This window comes from Amphiura filiformis, chromosome 3 (assembly GCF_039555335.1).
Source record: "Amphiura filiformis chromosome 3, Afil_fr2py, whole genome shotgun sequence".
Lineage (NCBI taxonomy): Eukaryota > Metazoa > Echinodermata > Ophiuroidea > Amphilepidida > Amphiuridae > Amphiura > Amphiura filiformis.
Genome location: NC_092630.1, coordinates 24109225 through 24123120, shown reverse-complemented (window position 1 = coordinate 24123120; position 13896 = coordinate 24109225). Strand labels below are relative to the sequence as shown.

General features: G+C 36.9%; 2 non-coding genes across 2 annotated transcripts; both read right to left on the bottom strand.

The window, feature by feature from the left end:
- Positions 1–2642: 2642 nt before the first annotated feature.
- On the bottom strand, positions 2643–2854 carry LOC140149441 (small nucleolar RNA U3). Its single transcript, XR_011858675.1, has one exon. It is a non-coding gene; the product is annotated as a small nucleolar RNA U3 (small nucleolar RNA).
- A 655-nt stretch (positions 2855–3509) lies between these two features.
- On the bottom strand, positions 3510–3731 carry LOC140149435 (small nucleolar RNA U3). Its single transcript, XR_011858669.1, has one exon. It is a non-coding gene; the product is annotated as a small nucleolar RNA U3 (small nucleolar RNA).
- Between the last annotated feature and the right edge of the window lie 10165 nt (positions 3732–13896).

Genomic DNA, 13896 nt, shown 5'->3' with positions numbered 1-13896 from the left:
CAAAAGACCTAATTTTTTTTGGTGTTTTGGGAAAAAAATCCATATCTTCAATACGAAAGGTCAAAATTTTCAATTGATCGTCGGCTTTTCATCCCACCTACATACACTTTAAGTATAAATCATCAGATTTATAAAGTTTACTTCAAGTACTGTTAAATATCAAAAATATCAATTTTAATGATTTGCCATAAAATGTGTATTAAATTGCGAATTTCAAAAATCAAAATTATTTGATATCAGAATGACATTCTTCATATTCAGAATGCAATTCGATATGTCTGATGTGCTCTAATGTCCCAAAATAAATACTGTCCAAACGTTCATACCCCAGCCCTTAAACATGTCAAACGTTAACAGTGTTGTCGTATCATGGCTGAGAGCGTTCGTTTCAATCAATAAACAGGCAAGCTGAGGGAATAGCTTTTGCAATAAGCTGCTGCTGAAGTCCTAAAACACCTGTCATAGTGTCACCATCAAAACCATTAGAAGCTGTGTGTTCAAAAAAGGAATGTGGAGGGCGCTATGGTCACATTGGCAGCAGTCTGATTTTTAATGTTTCTGGTACCGTATTGTATTATTATTTTCTCACGTTTCCCCAGAAATACTATAAAAGGAGTGACATTTGAACTTGCATTAATAAATTCATCTCACACTCATAAACTAAGACAATCCAATTATTATGTTGCTGCAATTAAAATCAACGTATGTAAAATAAAAATACCCTTGATATTGCTTGTATGGGTCTTTTCTTTCTTTTGATTAATTAAAAACGCCACTCTGAATGTGTTCCTCTCCTCCTCATCCCCATTAAGGGTAGACGAGGTATTGTCGAAGCAACCTAAAAATCGATTTTCATTATCTAGATCAATATATTATTGAAAATTAACACATTGATGTTTTGCAAAAGTTCATTCTACAAATCGTATACTTTGTAAACTTGCTTAATTTATTGTTGTTACTGAGTTATGTACGTTTTACAAAAGTGTTGTTGTTTCAGCCCTCTTCACAACGTAACTCAATAACCGCAGCACCTATAAAAGTATATCTGTGATATTTTAATTCTTCTACACGCTCGCTATGAATTGAGCAATGCAGTTTATGCCAAAGCTCACTACCATTCGTAAGATGCTGTGAACTACCAAATCACAACAGTTTAAAATAATTAAGGTTACACAAAGAGACGTATAAAAAACGTATAAAAGACGTATAAAGTTGTTCTCTAAAACAGAGTTTTCTCAGTAATCAAATATCGCAGCGAGTGAAATGTTGGTGCATTGATGTAGCTTAACATTTTTGTGTGTGTTATATACAAATTATTAGAATAAATTTGAAAATCCTTCGTTTAAAGCATTTTTACCCACCAAGTGCACAAGATCAAAAACACGTTCCATGAGGTTTTTTTTCAAATGTGCGCTCCGTATAAATCCACACCGAGCGATTGTTTTCTTCTTTTTCGTATTGTATTACAAATCGATCAAAGAAATAATGTTGCCATGGGGAAGAACCAAATACAGTACCGATTAAATTTTAAAAGCCCGTTTTGGGGGAAAATTTTGGAGAATTTGCTTGAGAAAAAGCTGGTTTGTGAAATTATCGATATCTTGATTACGAGACGTTAATTTAGACATCTGAATACCTACATTATTTCTCAACATTCTGCCAATTGCTATTCCATTTGATTTTCACTCCAAATTGAAGCTAGTTTTGCAAAAAACGAGGTTTTCCTCCATCAGTTCGTCCAAAATTTCAGCGCCGACATGCGTGTTTATTCTAAGAGCCATAATGCGGACGCGATTGTAATCATGTAGATTATTGCATCCAATTATAGTTATCATCCGCTTTGAGAACAGTCAATTGCGTAAGCTGATCTATGGCCGAGTGGATAGAGCGTTGGACTGGGAATCTAGTATGAACTATTTTTGTGGGTTCGAGTCTCCGTGTGGCTGAATTTTCTTTTTTTCTCTTTTCTCATTTTTACTTCCTTTCTTTCCTCTTTTCTTTCTCCCTTTCTTTTTTCATTTCTTTTTTTTTCATTTCTTTCTTTCTTTCTTTCTTTCTTTTCGTTCATTTTCTTTCTCTCTCTTTCTTTCTCTTTTTCACTATTTCTTTATTCTTTCTTGCTCCTTTCTTTTTAGTTTTAATCTTTTATTTGATTGATTCGCTGAGTGCATTGATTGTTTTTCACTTTATATAATTCAGAAATTTGTAGGCCTGCTATAAGTCTGTCTTGTTGATTTTCATCCCAAATTCGATTTACAAATAATTGCTTTTTGATATTGTTGTTGTTGCCTAATGCCTACCCTTACATTGTATTTGTAATCAGGGGAATAGCAGCATTGATTTCATCAAAGATATCAAGGCTATAAATTCAAAATCAACACATTTTCCAGGGCGTAGCTTGACGAAGTGCCCCCAATCAATTTTAAAATTTATAAAATCCTTGTGAAAATTGCCGAAAACGGCTTGTGCCACCATGCCCCCCCCCCCTCCGGCATCCGAGCTCCGGGCACGAGCTAAGCCAAGTTTCATAGCCTTTTCATGTCTTGACAGTGGATCGATATTCTATTAGGCCTACGTCCCGGTACGCTTGTTCATTTTCTGCATGGCTGTTTCTATTATGAACTTACGCCCCTCTGAAATCAAGCGCATGAAAAACTCTCGGCTAACCTTAAAGGAGGAGGAGGAACGTTCATCAATGACACGAGACAAGATGCCTGGAAAGCCAACATCCCATGTCCGCTTCGCGCTCAGAGAGGAACACTACGGCTCATCATCGTGGTGTTGGATAGCCATCAAGTGTATTTGATAGCATGGTGACACGTACTCTAGAAATGATCCTTAAAAGTACGGTCTTGGATGTCCCTGGACAGAAAATTGTACTGTATTTCCTTGAAAATATATAATCCGTGGTGTTTTAAATGTAATTGGACTGGCATTCTAGCATCTATGGTTTTGTACTTTTGTTTCATGTTATTTCAACTAAGTATAATATTTAGAATTTAGAGAAGTTCCAAAGACTAGTGCTCATCATAATATTTATTGTTATTTGTTTATCACACCAATTTGACCATCGAATGATAATTAATGATCTGGAGGCCTGCTGGTCACCAGGGGTCAATTCAAAATGACTCCACGTCTTAAAATCAACATTGGACCTTATACTTCATGTATGGAAATTATCATGCTTCACAGGAACCCGGCACAGGAAGTGCACTACTTGGTTCACAGTTTGGGAGCTAATAGTATCTGTACCATCAGACCATAGTACTCGAGAAGTCTGATTTTTAATGTTTCTGGTACCGTATTGTATTATTATTTTCTCACGTTTCCCCAGAAATACTATAAAAGGAGTGACATTTGAACTTGCATTAATAAATTCATCTCACACTCATAAACTAAGACAATCCAATTATTATGTTGCTGCATTTAAAAATCAACGTATGTAAAATAAAAAATACCCTTGATTATGCTTGTATGGGTCTTTTCTTTCTTTTGATTAATTAAAAAACGCCACTCTGAATGTGTTCCTCTCCTCCTCATCCCCATTAAAGGAGGAGGAGGAACGTTCATCAGTGACACGAGACAAGATGCCTGGAAAGGCAACATCCCATGTCCGCTTCGCGCTCAGAGAGGAACACTACGGCTCATCATCGTGGTGTTGGATAGCCATCAAATGTATTTGATAGCATGGTGACACGTACTCTAGAAATGATCCTTAAAAGTACGGTCTTGGATGTCCCTGGACAGAAAATTGTACACTATTTCCTTGAAAATATATAATCCGTGGTGTTTTAAATCTAATTGGACTGGCATTCTAGCATCTATGGTTTTGTACTTTTGTTTCATGTTATTTCAACTGAGTATAATATTTAGAATTTAGAGAAGTTCCAAAGACTAGTGCTCATCATAATATTTATTGTTATTTGTTTATCACACCAATTTGACCATCGAATGATAATTAATGATCTGGAGGCCTGCTGGTCACCAGGGGTCAATCCAAAATGACTCCACGTCTTAAAATCAACATTGGACCTTATACTTCATGTGTGGAAATTCTCATGCTTCACAGGAACCCGGCACAGGAAGTGCACTACTTGGTTCACAGTTTGGGAGCTAAAGTAATAGTAGCTGTACCATCAGACCATAGTACTCCAAAATTCTTGGCTGTCACTAAACGTGTCAGCATGTCATCTCACATACTCATAAACTGGAACAATCCAAAAGATTCTTGCGATAGACGACACAAGAAACAACAGATAGATCAGAAAGACTCATCCGGAGGATATCACATAAGAATAATGAAGGAATGTGGAGAGCCTAATGAACAGCGACGCGAAGGGCATTCATTCATCTCAGTATTATACAATTTGATGAGAGTCATCATCCAATGACGTTATTCCATTTAAAAAAAGGATCAATTGATATACTATTGAGAAAGGCAACATAAATAGACTGTGTAGGTTTTTCTAGGAATTTTATGAAAATATTTCTAAAAATTAGGAAATGCTCTGGACATGTTTTAAACAGATTGATTGATATGGGCAAAGTGCAGTGATCAATATGCCTTTTGTTTCAACTTGAGCAAATCGGACATACAGTTTTCACAACACATCAATTTAAATTTTCTTTGTACTTTGTTTTTATCAATAATCAATGTAGTTAATGAGCGAAAAATCTACGCATTTATTTAATCTACACATTTTTAGGGTGCTTTTATTTTTCCTTGAAACTTGGTCAAAGTGTTTCTAATAATTATGTTCTAATGTATTATATTGTCTAGCAGCCCTCTAGTTTGCATAATTAATGAGCTTATTTGCATAAATGCTAATTAATTATGCAAATTAGGGCGGCTAGATTATATAATACATTAGAACATTTATTACAAACACTCCAAGTTTGACGACAAAAGTATGCAAAATAAAAATACCCTTGGTATTGCTTGGGTCTTTACTATCTTTTGATTAGTTAAATAACGCCACTCTGAATGTGTTCCTCTCCTCCTCATCCCCACTAAAGGAGGAGGAGGAACGTTCATCAATAGAGAGCTTGCGAAATGGCGTTACTTTAACTTTAACTTTAACGTCTAGAGGATTATAGAGGATTATGTTTTCAAAACCAAGGTGGTCTTGAATACATAATCCTCTATAATCCTCTAGACGTTAAAGTTAAAGTTATAGTAACGCTATTTCGCAAGCTCTCTAATGACACTAGACAAGATGCCTGGAAAGGCAACATCCCATGTCCGCTTCGCGCTCAGAGAGGAACACTATGACTCGTCATCGTGGTGTTGGATAGCCATCAAGTGTATTTGATAGCATGGTGACACGTACCCAAGGGGGTGACACTAAATTCACGGTTGTTCTATTAGCCACGCAAAATCTATGAAAAATTCAGCTGGTTTACTAGCTAGAAATTGAGGCCAGTTATCGATCCGTTATAGCTCGTTATGAATAATTCATGTTCGACCCCTTGGATCATGTTAATTGAGTTTGGCAAATAACAACGTTGTTAGTTTTGCGAACTTTGCCTGTTCAATGAGAGTATAGCGCGCCCCCAATACATCTGGGCACAAACCAGGCGAAAACGATCCAGTTTAATGAAATGGCACCAGTGATATGTTTTATCAAAGAAAGTCTACTAATTTGATATGAAATGACATTTTGCAATAGCAAAGTCAAAATTAGGACTTGCTGTCAATAATAGTTTAGTTTAGTTTAAATCTTTATTAACGTCACACTCTCACATAGAGACCAGCCAATTCTGGCTTATGAGTGACAAAACAATAATATACAATATAAAAATATAGCACATAAATAATACATATAAATAGCACATAATAATACATGTAAATATAGTCAAGGTTTTTTAAAAACAATAACATGCATATACGTTGTTAAAAAATAAACATAAGGCAATGTTAGCTGAAACCTCATCAAACGCCCATCATGCTTTTAGGCCTAGATCAAAAGAACAAAATAAATGCAAGAAGCCGCAAATGCGCAACATGGCAGAAGCAAGCATGATGTTGACGTGTACATGAGGAGACAGCTAAATAATAAGTACACTTTATTTATCCCTTAGTGTACACAATAGATTGACGAAGTGTGAGAATTTCATTTGCAAATTTTGCTACCCTGCAACAATGGTTGCCATCTGACATTACAAAAATGAATTTATTGTAATCTGAAAGATTTGAGAAACTTGGGTTAAATTTAACCATGTCATTAAAGAAATTGGATCTGATATCATTATACGTTGAACAAATTATAAAACAATGGAACTCATCTTCAATACAATTCATATTACAAATATTACAAATTCGGTTCTGTACTTGAGTGTTATTATAACGACCCGTTTCAATGGCAATTGGAGCGCATCCACACCTGAAGAGGGCTAAAGCCCGTCTATTACACTTCTTCATAATGGTGTTTACATACTCAGCAGTGCCATAAGTGGCTTTAAAGGTGCGATACGTACGAAGTTTATTGCGAGCATTTGGGTTCTTTCTTCGGTCATTAAAGATTGCCTCTTTCCAACGATTTTCTACAAACAATTTAGCAGCATCGGATATATGATTAACTAAGTTTCGAGTACCGATCTGTTCAGAAATACTCAGAATTAGATCACAATTCAACTTAGAACATAACGATCTTACTTTGTAACACCAGTTCTTAATACCTTTACCTGCTAAATGTTGGGACCATTGAAAAACTTTACTTGGGTAACGATTGCTGTCTAGTTTTGAAAGACGACTCCACAATCTAGCCACTGACTGCATTTGACGCTCAAAAGGGGAAACCCATCCCAAGTCACCAAGCATGGCGTCATTTGGAACATATTTCCCAACACCAAGGAAAATCGGCAAGCGCGGTAGAACACAGAATTAATCGAGGAAAACTCATCAATACCCCAGACCCCACTGCCGTAGTCTAAAATTGGACCAACGAAAGAGTCAAAAAGCTTGGTGAAAGAATTGAAATTGATACCACCCAGGGCTTTGACTTTACTGATGACCATTCCCAGAGCTCTGGATGCAGAAGCAGCTAGATTTCGGGTAGACACATGAAAATCAAGATATTCGTCAAACCAAATGCCTAAATATTTATAACCACTTACTGTAGAGATGTTAGTATCGCAGCATGTAAATTGTACATTAGATTTTTCACGGCTTTTAGTGCGAAAATGAACTACCTGAGTCTTTGTGTCATTTAAACTTATACGCCATCTTTTAGTCCAGTTTGATACACAGTCTAACATTCTTTGAAGTAAACTTTCACTTTCAGCAACAAGTACAATATCATCTGCATACATTAGCAGATCAATTTTTGTGTCAAGCACAGGAACACCACAGTTTAATTCTTTTATTTCATTCACAATACTATTCAAATAAATGTTAAAGAGCACGGGAGAAAGTAAACAACCTTGTTTCACACCGATTTCAACATCAAACCAATTTGTCATAAAGTTATTAACCCTTACAGAACATTTCACATCTTCATAAAGACTTTTAATACAGTTATAAAAGTTACCATTAATACCTATACTTCTAAGTTTATACCATAAACAATCACGATTGACACGGTCAAATGCCTTCTTGGCATCGATAAAACAAGCAAATGTGTCTTTTTTGCAAAGATTTCTATTCTGTACAATAGATGAAAATGTGTATAAATGATCAAGACAACTACGATTCTTTCTAAATCCATTCTGCTCTTCATTGATAATGTTATTTTCTTCAAGCCAATCTGTGAGCCTTTTACGGATCACATCACAATATATTTTACATATCACTGAAATCAGCGTTATACCTCTGTAACTCATCGGATCTCTAGGATCATTATTACCAGATTTAGGTATTGGGTTTATTAAACCAAATCTCCATTTGGATGGACAAATACCACATGTAAAACAACGGCTAAAGAGAGCATGGAGAACAACTGTCATAGTTTTGTTCTTAAGTAATTCTGTTACAATACCATCAACACCAGCAGCTTTATTCAATTTAGCTCTATTAATTGCACCAATAACTTCATCAAGCTCAAGAGGTTTATTGAGATTAACTGCAGTATAATCTTTCTCAGACGAACTAGCTTCAAGATCTTTCAATTTTGTCTTTATATGTGACAAAAACTCGTCATCAAAATTATTTGCATCAGCTTTGAAAAGCGATTCAAATTCATTACACCATTTGTTTAAAACATGGTCAGTATTATCTGTAGTTTCACCAGTATCTGTTATTACCTCCATTGGTATACTACTACTTTGTTTACAACTGTTAACACCAATTTTACCGATCTCTTTCCAAAACATAGATTGGTCACCATTCAACATATCATCAATATCTTTGATCTTACTGTATTGAAATTGTCGTTTAGCTTTCTTCACAGCTTTATCAAATTGTCTATGAGCTGATTTATATTGCACAAATAAGGTATTACGCATGTTAGGTATTTTACATCTTAGCCAAGATTTTTGTTTACAACACACCTCATCCCAAATCAATTGAAGTGATTCGTTCCACCATGGTTTAGGAGTATGTCTCATACCCTTATTGTGTTTACCACGCTTATTGTTCTTTTTCTTAAAGTTCTTTTCAACTGCAGACTTAATGTAAGTTTCAAACTTGTCATATACACTGTCAACCTCACTCTGATTGCCTTGGTTGGTATTTATTTCAGCAATCAATTCATTTGCTTTTGACACACTAGACTCATCCATAAGAAAAGTGGACGGTATTTCACGCATATCATACAATTTAGCCAGACTTTTCAAGTCGACATTTGACTTATTCACAGATTTTTCATAACAAGAGAAAACATTAGTTTTGAACACCCATGATAACATTGAATGATCAGGTATGGTACTACACACAGGTACACTATACTTTTCAATAAGATCTTGAACAAGTGACACTTCAAACTGAGCAAAGTTCACGTAGCCATCATATGGAACGAGACAGTAATCAACAACTGATTTACCTTTTGTTGAAACACAAGTAAAATTATCTATTACATCATCATTTCTACCGTTTAGACAACACATATTAGCACTTATACAAAAGTCAATGAATGGTTTACCTTGTGAGTTCGTACTAAAATCAATGACTTTACGAGTTTTAACTTCATCAACACCTTCAATATAATCTACACTGTCACCAATTCTGGCATTAAAATCACCACATATTTGCAACGAACCAGTATCTTGAAATTTGTAAATATCAGAAATTAATGCATCAAAAACTCTTCAGCGTGACCACCGCGACTTGAATTTTCGGGTGGTAGATAACAACAGCAAACATAAAACTTTCCTTGGCACTTTTGTTAGTAAATTTCAACCACAATATACCATCATGCGTTTTTTTCACAGTTTTGATTGTGAAAGATTTAAGAATACGTTTATGTACAAGGATACCAACGCCACCTGAACCTTTTCTTGCTTTACAATGGAGAACGGATCTATTATGACCAAACCACATATAGTTGGGAACATTTATAACATCATTTTCTTTCATATGAGTTTCTACAAGACACATAATATCAAAATCACACTTAGCAATAATATTTTTACGCAATTCACAGTTTTCTAAGTACCAACCCCCAATGTTCCAGCATCCAATTCGTAATGAATGATGACAGCCAACTCTGTCCTAGTCCGAATGATCGTGATGAGAACCCGTGTTCTCTTGAGAACCCGTATTCTCAGCGTTGTCACTTGATTCTTTGTACAGTTTGTTATCTATGAACAGTTTACCGCGTTTGAAAACTGTTTTCTTGCCAGCTTTATACGCGGTCTCCGCAACTGATTTCAGTCTGAACCGTTCCTTTCTGTCTGACTCGATTTCGTCGGTCTTGATGTATTGATGTAATACGGGGCCTTTTTAAGTTCCTTCTTTGCTGTGATAATGGAATCTTTATCGATTAGCGAAAGTACTTTAAAAATGATTGGCCTATGACGATTCTTGTCTTGACTCTGTCTACCCGTCCGATGGGCAACCTCTACCGAAATGTTCAGCCCAAGATCTTTTTTCAGAACTCTGTTTACGATCTCTGCAGGGACCTCATCTTTCTTCTCAGGACCATAGTTGCATAACAACAAATTATGACGCCGTGAATGCCTTTCTAGATTATCACTTGATTCACGCAATTTCTTCACATCACTTTTGTGTTGGTCTATTTGGTGTATCAGCTTAGAGTTTTGTTGTTTTAAAGCTGAGACCTGTTTTTCTATGTCCGATGTACGGGATGATTGAAATTCAATCGATTCATCAAAATTCTGTTCGTTTTCTTTAACCATAGCTTCCAGTTTGTCTTGACGTTTTTGGAGGCTAGTAATTGACTCACGTAAGGAATTCTGACCATCAATTATAGTTCTTAGGGAGCTTCTGACAAAGGTTTCGAAGTCAGGCTCTGTTTGAGGTTGAATATCAGTACTCACATCATCATCTTTCACGGGTTTAACTTTCCCGCTCCTACCTCTCAGTTCCATTGTTGGTGTTGGTGGACCCATTCCGGACACAAAAAGTCACTTAAATATCGTTGAAAGTAACAAAACCAGTCAAATATGGTCCAAGTATGATCCACAGGATACAAATAGTAGGTGATGATGAAAATGAAATGTTGATGGCAAAACCAAATGGTGATATTTGATGATTATTTTGAGTCAATACACACGATTAAATTATACGTGTTTATACGTTATAGTGCGCCCTCATATAATATGAAGGAAATATGTGACAGAGGCAAGGTGTGAAATACAAGTAGTATTTAAGTTATAATAACCTTTGATACCCGACCTGACCTTCCATCATCATGGCGCCTTATTCGTCTTGTATTTCTATTATGCTCTCAAGTAAAATAAAATACCAATATGCACTGAGCAGACAATGTTACTTGGCTCCCAGCATGAATTATTGATTTTATACGGAGGTAAAGAAATGCACAGTGTATGTGCATGATGTGCAAGCATACTCCTTCAATTTCATATTTGATTATTGGCAGCTAAACATGCTACTTTCGCTCCGCTGCAACATATGTTCAAGGATTTTACACCAACCTCCCTCCCCCATGTTACAAAGAAATTTATGGCAGTGTTACCCCCCCCACACACACACACACCCGAAGTCCTGCACCGTCATCACTGATCAAAGGGGCCTGTGCGTTGACATTGCCCCCGGGCCCGTAATGGCTCTCGGCGGCACTGGGTATATGGGCATTGCCTAGTTAACATCACTGTGAAAAATAACCAGCCAATATTTAAACTATTCTCCAAACTTCTAGCAAATATATTTCTCTAACATGACCTAAAATTACAGCTAGGTTAGATGTTCAGAAGGGGTCGCACTTTCGTAGAATATGAGTGAGGGCAAAGCATAGCTAGCTCATAGCTAGCCAACTCCCCGTGTTAATTGAATGGAGATTTGACCGAAAATATTGAGCTATATTGGTAACGGACCGCTCCGTTCTGAAGGATGCCACAAAAAACGGTACAAGCTACATTTAAACTATTCTATGAAATTCTAGAAAATATAGTTTTGTAACATGTCCTAAATTTTTAGCTAATTTAGGTGTTTGGAGAGGGTCGTACTTTTGTGTTTTAGGAAGGATATGTAAACGACAGATAACACCAAAAATATGAAGAAATTATTTCCAAACCGTGTTAAGTCAACAATCATTATGTTGCTCATTTTGAAGAATGCTGGTTAACAAAAAGCAGGTCTTTGTCTCATTTCGTGAACAAAGGTACACATACCATTGTGTCCTTTCGTTTCCTTTATAATCGGTTACCCAACTGAAGCTGTAATACCAGCTTTATTGCGATGTCGCACATTGAGAACAGACACTTGTGCACAACCAGAGAAGATCTGATTTAATCAGTTGAGCTGCTTCAATGAGTGTTATCTTGGTTTAATAGCTTTTAATGGGGTTTAAGTCCTGCAAAGGTCGAGATGAATTCTACTATAGACATGACTGCATCATGTCTCACTGTGACATGTTCAGCTAGGTCTCTTGCTTAAGTAAACACATCGCAAAATATTTGATGTATATGTCCACCCTGGCCAGCTCAAGGTCATTTACGCGACGTGACATTCCCTCAACCAGGTTTGTCAAGATCCCTTATGGAATATCTCGCCAGCAAGCAATGAGGGCGTGTCTAAGTTCCTGCAGGGTGATTGGTTGGTTGTCCATGTTACCTATCCTGCAGGATACCTCTGCCCATAAGTTCTCTATAGGATTCATATCCGGGCTCAAATCCGACCAGTCCAGGAGTTCTACATTCTCATTTTCAAGGAATTCCCTCACGCGTAGGGCTCTGTGCCCCGTGCTGTTGCCTTCTAGGATCACGAAATCGTTCCCGAAGTCTCCTCTTGCAAACGGAAGCATAACTGTATCAAGAACATACAGGTATTGTTCCTGGTTCATGTGTCCTTCTAGCATGTAGAGGTGTGATTTAGACCTACTGTGGAATGCTCCCCATACTGTGATTCCACCACCATCTCCCTGGACTCTAGGAAGGATACAATTCTCAAGCAGGGCTTGACCAACCTGTCTTCGGACCTTGAATCGGTCATCTTGTCTGTAGAGAAGGAACCAGGCCTCTTGACTGAAGATCACATTATGCCAGTAGCCTACTGTCAAATCCTTCTCGTTGCATACCCACAGGTTACGCCGGACTAGACCCAAAACAGGCTGAGCTTTTTAGAGATTTCTTGTAAGTGATCATTCCAGGTGAGAGTGCTGTTAAAACAAACTCCAAGATACGGGTGCGAGTCAACAGACTGAAGTTGTTGTCCACAGAAATTGTAAGTATGCTTCGGAGGATGTCTGGTCCCAATCGTCATGGTGACACACTTGGTTCGGTTAAATGACATTAACCAGTCATCCTGCCATTTTTCAAGCTGCTTTAGATCTTTTTGAAGAGAGGGCGAGATCTTATCCACATCTGTAGCTGTGTATACAACAAACAGTCGTCCGCAAACAAACGTACTTGTGAAGTGATGTTAGAGGACAAATCATTGATGTAAAATAAAAATGTGATGGGACCCAGCACTGTTCCCGGTGGAACACCAGAAAGGTGGTATTTCATCTGGTCCTTGAGCCTTGGAGCCATCAAGTTCACGTAACTGTTTCAAAACACCTTCATTGGATATTGTTAGCCGACTGTTGCTTTCATACGGGCTATCCCCAAGATCAGGAAGATCACCTGCTTTTTCCACGGTAAATACACTGGCAAATTGTTGGTTCAGGATCTCTGCCTTCTTTATGCTATCACTGACTAAGTTGCCGTCGTGTTTCAAATCTGCCACACCGTTGTCATCCTTGCGAAGATTTTTTATGTAGTTCCAAAACACTTTCGGCTTCAGACTGTCCTACAATCCATCGTTACAGAAATCATTTTAATACACATGACATGGTAAAGGTAATTTGGTTCGTAATCCTAGCATCCTCTTTTAATGATATTTTTCAGTAGATATCCACGAAAAAAGCTTATTCCCAAAATTTCAGTTGATTCCGATTTTGCGTGTGCGAGTTATGCATGATTATCATGATTATGTGAATTACACTGCTCCATAGACAATGTGTTGTAATTTTGTTCTGGTATACCAGAACGAAATTCAAATTTCACGATATCTAAACGAATTAATCTGCAAGAATTTTTTTGTATATACATAAACATTATGTAGCCAGAGGTTTCCAGTGATATAAAAATTTCAATTTTTTTTTTAGAAAAGTGGGAGGAGGATGTTGTGGATCATGTAATGCCCTTTAAGTGATTTCCAGTCAAGATGGTCAATAATGGAGAAATATCTTAACTCGAGAACAGGCGTTTGCTTGAGGAAACAATAACATGCACAGACCACTCAACAGCATACTTAAGTTATATGCATGATAAGCATAA